Here is a 6,480-nt window from a genome sequence, read left to right as displayed (position 1 = left end):
ATACAGTTGTCTCCTAGTTCCCAATTTATGTCTCTAGCTTCTCATTCCCTGTCTCTTTTGCCAGCTCTTCCTCTGCCTCCCACACCCGAACTGTTGGTGTTTGCACACAATAAGCACTCAATAAATTCCACTGAATGAAAGAATGAATGAAAGATGCCCCTCAAGGCTCTGTTCTGAGTCTCCATTTTACCTCAATTTACACTCATTGTCTTGGTGAGCTTGGTGATTTAGTGCTAACTTCTCCCCTTCTCTGCAATCCCATATTTCTTCCTGCTTCCAGTACATCTCAGTGTGGCCTAGTGGAAAGCGTACAGGCCTCAGAGTCTGAGGACCTGAGTTTTAATTCCAGCTCTTTTTGTCCTTGCTGTGTAAATTCAGCAAGTTACTTAGCTTCTCTGTGCCTCAGTTAAGTCATCTGTAAAATGTGAATTAATACCTGTTCTCCCTCCTACTTCAACTGTAAATCTTATGTGGGACAGGGGCTGCGTCTGATCTGATGTTGCAGTCCTCTAGACTCTAAGCTTGCTGTGGGCAGGGAATATGTCTGTTTATTGTTGTACTCTCGTAAGCGTTTAGTACAGTGCTCTGCATACAGTAAGTGCTCAATAAATATGATTAAATGAATGACTATGAAAACAAGGTTAGTTAGTTTATCCAGGAGAAGAAAGTGGGCTAATCAATCAGTTACAATCAGTGGTATTTATTGAGCACTTACTGTGTGCAGAGCATGGTTGTAAATGCTTGGAAGAGGATGATAGGGTAAGTAGACAGCCATCCTCAAGGATCTTGTAGTCTGGGGAACTACAGTATTAACGTCAGCCAAGAGGTCAAAGAGATTAGGATGGGTCTTGCCTTGTCCTATGCCGTCGAGTAGTTTCCAACCCATAGTGACACCACGGACATATCTCTCCTAGAATGCCCTGCTCTCCATCTGCATTCCTTCTGGTAATTTATCCATAGAGTTTTCTTGGTAAAAATATGGAAGTGATTTACCACTGCCCCCGTCTGCACAGTAAATTTGAGTCTCCGCCTTCGACTCTCTGCTGTCCCACTGCTGTCCAGCGTGGGTGAGTTTTGACTTGTAGCAGATTGCCTTCCACTCGCTAGCCACTGCCCAAGTTAGGAATGGAATGGGTAGGCTTCTGCTTGAATCTCCCTCCTGTTGCGGAGACTGGTAGAATACTGGCAACTCTCCAGGTGTGACCCTGAGAGGGGTTAAGATGGGGTACATTCCATTAAATTAGGTAACTAGGAGGTCGTTGGTGGGCTTAGAGAGACTTATTTGGCACACCCAGTAGGTTAATGGAAAATTGGGACTAGAACCCAGATTTCCTTTCCACTAGGCCACATGACCTCCCTTAAATCAATCAATCAATTAATCAGTACTGTATTTATTAGATAGTGTATCCAGGATAAGGAATGGTCTAATCAATTACAATCACTGATATGTATTTATTGAGCACTTACTGTGTATAGAGCACTATACTAAGTGCTTGGGAGAGTACAATACAATACTCCCCTGGAATTTCTAGCCCATATTTTGGATTTTTAATCTTGACTTTCTATCCCTCCTTCAAACTGACTTAAAGAGAGGTCACAAGTATTACCTCAAATTATTGCTTGTCTAAACTATGCTCCACATTCCAATTAGGTAGGACAAAGGCATGGCCCCAGTGGGTTCACTGCATACAGTAAGTGCTCAAAAAAATGCAATTGATTGATTGACTGATTGGTGAGTTGCTCATGGACTCATAGAAGTTGTCTCCAGATCAGGCATTTGCCTGGTGATTTACGGAACATCCCACACTTTTCTGGAGAGGCTGGACAGGAAATAACTTGACATTGAAAGTTGAGGGATGTGACTTCAAGGTCACTAAATTGCCCCAAGGCAACTATGGCTTTCCAATATTTATATAAAGCTTTGGGAGATGCTTTGATCAAACCACTCATCATTATTATTATAGTATTTAACCACTGCTCTAAGCATTGGGGAAGCTATAAGATCAGGTGAGACATGGACCCTGTCTCACACAGGGCTCACCATTCAAGTAGGAGGGGGAACAGGTATTTAATCCCCATTTTACAGATGAGGAAACTGAGGCACAGAGAAGTGAAGCAACTTGCCCAGGTTCACACAGCAAGCATGTAGCATAGCAGGGATTAGAACCAAGGTCCTCTGACTCTATGGCTTGTGATCTTTCCATTAGGCCATAATGTTTTTCAGTCTGATGATATTTATAAGACCACTTCCCCACCCTCCCTCCTCCCATGCCTCCCCCTCTAGTTGCCTCATTACTGTTTCAACCCTACTGGCAGGGGAGTGTTTTTCAGCAACATTAAGCACAGCCTAAGCATTTTGATCCCGATCTCAACCACCCAGGTGTACATATTTTATACTCTGTCACTTCCCGTATATGTAATTTATTTAAATGTCTGTTTCCCAACTAGACTGTAAGCTCCTTGTGGGCAGGAAATGAATCTACCCTACTGAATTGTATTGTACTCTTCCAAGTGTTTAGTACGGTGGTCCGCACACATTAAATAAATATCATTAATTGAGTAATAGTCCTGCTGAGAGATGGGGTGGTTAGGTTGTGCCCAGCTACTCTACTGCCCTCACTGAGCAGAATCCAAGGCCTTGAGGTGAAATTCCATGTTTACACTTTCCTGTTGATGGGTTTTTGGGAGAAGATAAGCTATTTTCTCTCAGAAAGAGCAAAGGTCAGAATTGCAGGACTAACTTTCCCTAGAATAAGTTGAGATAATAGCAACCCGTTGTGTTTTGTAAAAGATTTCCCCAAAAGCAGTCCCTTTGGTTTTGCATTTAAAATATGATACTAAATGTCAGACAGTTACAACTAGTCTGAGTGCTCAAATGGTGACTCAGACTTGGCCCTTAAGGGAAAGGTAGATCTTCTTCTCCCTAACTCCACAACCTCTTTGTCCAAACAGCTTCTCCTTCCCACAGGCTGTGAACATGTGGTAAAATTTAGGGTGTTGTCCCTGCACAGATTTTGAATTTACACTTCCCTGTGAAAGAAGCTTGCACTGCCCCTCCTCTTTGCTGTCTCTATATCTCACCTTCTCTCTCTTGAGGCTCTTCATTTCATGATGAGTAAGAACGGAAATGGTCAGATCTGGGGTTCCCTCACCCCAAGATTCTGAAACGCAGGCTGAGGTGACAGGGAATACCCCTGGAGGACAGCCTCACTCTTCAGAGAACCAGTGTGCTACTTTACCGGCCTTCTCTTTTTTGTATATGGTATTTGCGAAGTCCTTGTATGTGCCAAGGACTGCATTAAGCACTGGGATTGAATACAGGTTAATCAGGTTGGACAAGTCCCTGTCAACAGACTGGCAAGGCCCCTCCCTCTCTGGCTGAGATTATAGGCCACATTCCATAGTTAGAGGACGGCAATTTATCCTAAATTCTTTTGTATCCCATCCATCTGCACTTCTCTGGTGGTCTGAAACTCTCCCACCTCCTTCCAGCCCAAGGGAGGTCAAACACTGGTAGGCCCTTTGTCACTGAGCAGTGGTGTCCTCCACACAGACCTCCTCCCTGAATTTGAAATGCTCAATAAATACAATTGAATGAATGAATGAATGAAAGGAAATTCCAGGAGGAGAAAATCCTTGATATCTCATGACTAGGTCCCCTTTGGGAAATCTGGGCCAAGCAAATCCACTAGAAATGGGTGTCTGCTGTGTGATCTGCAAATTTGAATCTAGTAGTTAGAGTAGTAGTAATAGAAGTATTAGCAGCTGCTGCAGCATTAGCATTCACTGGGTGCCCACTAGTGTGATGCACTATACTGGGCACTTGGGAAGTAAGAACAGTGCTTGGCACATAGTAAGTGCTTAACAAATACCATCATTATTGAATAGTAATAATAATAATAATAATAGTAACAATCTTGTATCTAACCCAGGATTTAGTACAGTGCGTGGTGCATGATAAATGTGAAGCAGTTTGGTCTAATGGAAAGAGCACAGGCCTGGGAGTCAGAGGACATGGGTTCTAATTCCGGCTTCACAACTTGTCTGCTGTGTGACCTTAGGCAAGTCGCTTAACTTCTCTGTGCCTCAGTTACCTCATCTGTAAAATGGGGATTAAGACTGTGAGCCCCATGAGGACAGGGACTGTGTCCGACTTGATTACCTTGTATCTACCCCAGTGCTTAGAACAGTGCTTGTTGCATAGTAATTGCTTAACAAATACCACAATGATTATTTTAATAATAATAATGACAATTACAATACTACTAATAATAATAAACTTGTATCTACCCTAGTGTTTAGGGCAGTATATTGACACATAGTAAGTAAGCCCTTAACAAGTATCATAATGATTAATGATAACATATAATTATTAATAATAACAATGATAATAATAGTGGAATAATACTAATGATAATAGTACTTAGGGCAGTATATGACACATAGTAAGTCCTTAACAAGTACCATAATGATTAATGATAACATATAATTATTAGTAATGATAATGATAGTAATAGTGGAATGACAAGTGACACATTTTCTGCCCACAAGGAGCTTATACACGAACCTGTAAAGAGACAACCCATCCCAGCATCTCCTGGTCGAGCTCTGAGACTTCAGTGTAGTAACTGAGAGACCCCAGGCCCACCTGCTCCCTGGTCCCATCAGGAATGAACAGTTCCTCTCCGCTGGCAAAATCCCATGCCAGGGCAAGGGAAGAATCCTTGGAAACCGAGTGACTCTGAATGGTAACAAGGCCCTAGGGGGACAGAGATGGAGCTATGTTCTCGGTCCATGTCGGAAAAACATCAAGCCTGCCATCGAGGCTTAATGAATATAATAAGGAGCTCAATCTTACCTGGATGACAACTACTAGACAGAGAACTGAAATTGGGAGACCAAGAGCAAGGAAAGCAGAGGAACCAACTTAAGGGCATGGTAGATGGAAGCCCAGGGAGGTAATTCTATCGCCAACCCTGGCTTCCCCTAGGCAGATCCTGTCTCATCCAAAATTCAATTTCATTCCCCTGAAATGTAATTGAAGATGGATTTTACTGGTGGCAATTGGGTCTGTTTCACCTTGAGACCTCTGAACTGGGTTTTAGGAGGCAAGGCAGCTCCTAACCTGTATTATATATAGAATACACATTTGTCCTTTGTATCAGAAGACACCACTGAGAGTGAAATTCATCTATGAGTGCATGTGTGTCTGAAAAGGCCAATGCGGGATTCTCGATGCGGGATTCTGGCCACTTTGGGAAACGGAAAGGGGTACCAAGAAGCCAATCTGACTTTATGGCCAGTGATTCTCATATTTGGTGATTTCCCCAGAGACTGACATTTTAGAGACAGCTTTACGAGGAGAGTATTTCATTTCTCAAATGTACTAAGGCTTGGTTTGGACATTGCCGATAGAGGGCGTGAGGCAGGGGGAGGAAGGAGGTTGGATCAGGGTCTCTGCCTGGATATTTTGCAAGGATTTGTGGAAAGCAGGAATAAAGGTTTTTTTTTTGCTTTCCCTCTCACTTGTTTGCAGTTCATTATCAGGTTTCAAAAGGTATTATACTCTGCCAGGTTAGTAACAGGAGAAATACACCTCTCTCCCTTCCACCTCAAACTCCAGCAATAATTTCCTGGTAGTCAGGAGATCTGGGAAATAGACTGCTTCCAGTCAGTCAATCAATCATATTTACTGAGTGTTTCTGTGTGCAGAGCACTGTACTAAGCGATTAGGAGAGTACAACATAAAAAACACATTGGATAGTGAATGCCCACCGTACCCATCAACCAGCATTCAAAACTAGAGGGGATTACCTCACTGCCATAGGATGGGATGGAAGTGGGACTCATCAGGCATATTTTTTCATCAATAGGTTATTATTATTGCTATTATATTTTCACCCCATCTCGCCTGACAGCACTTATGTACATATCCATAATTTATTTATATTACTGCCTGTCTCCCCCTCTAGACTGTAAGCTTGTTATGGATATGGTACAGGTCTACCAACTCTGTTATAATGTACTTTCCTAAGTGCTTAATACAGTGCTCTACACACAGTAAGTGCTCAATAAATATGATTAATTGATTATATGTTAAGCATTTACTATACGTTCCTCGAGGCTCATTTGTGAATCCTCGGCTATTCTCCAACTACACCCACTCCCTTATAGAACTCATTCGCCCCAATGGCTTCAACTATCATCTCTGTGAAGATGATTCCTAAACCTGGATCTCTAGCCCTGATTTTTCTCCTTCTCCTTAGTCTCGCATTTCCTCTTGTCTTCAAGACATCTCTACATGACTGACACCTCAAACTTCACATACCCCAAACAAAGCTCATTATCTTCTTGTCCAAACCCTGTCCTCCCCCAGACTCTCCCATCGACTTTGGAAAGCACGACCAATCCCCCCATCTCACAAGCTTGTAAACTTGGCATTGTCCTCTACTAGTCTCTCTAATTCAACCCACACATTCA

General features: G+C 42.6%; 1 non-coding gene across 1 annotated transcript; it reads right to left on the bottom strand.

The window, feature by feature from the left end:
- Positions 1-1,077: 1,077 nt before the first annotated feature.
- On the bottom strand, positions 1,078-1,215 carry LOC114809722. The gene has a single exon (XR_003757499.1). It is a non-coding gene; the product is annotated as a small nucleolar RNA SNORA7 (small nucleolar RNA).
- Between the last annotated feature and the right edge of the window lie 5,265 nt (positions 1,216-6,480).

The sequence above is a fragment of the Ornithorhynchus anatinus genome, chromosome 2 (genome assembly GCF_004115215.2).
Source record: "Ornithorhynchus anatinus isolate Pmale09 chromosome 2, mOrnAna1.pri.v4, whole genome shotgun sequence".
In the NCBI taxonomy this organism is placed as follows: domain Eukaryota; kingdom Metazoa; phylum Chordata; class Mammalia; order Monotremata; family Ornithorhynchidae; genus Ornithorhynchus; species Ornithorhynchus anatinus.
This window is presented reverse-complemented; position numbering and strand designations above follow the sequence as displayed.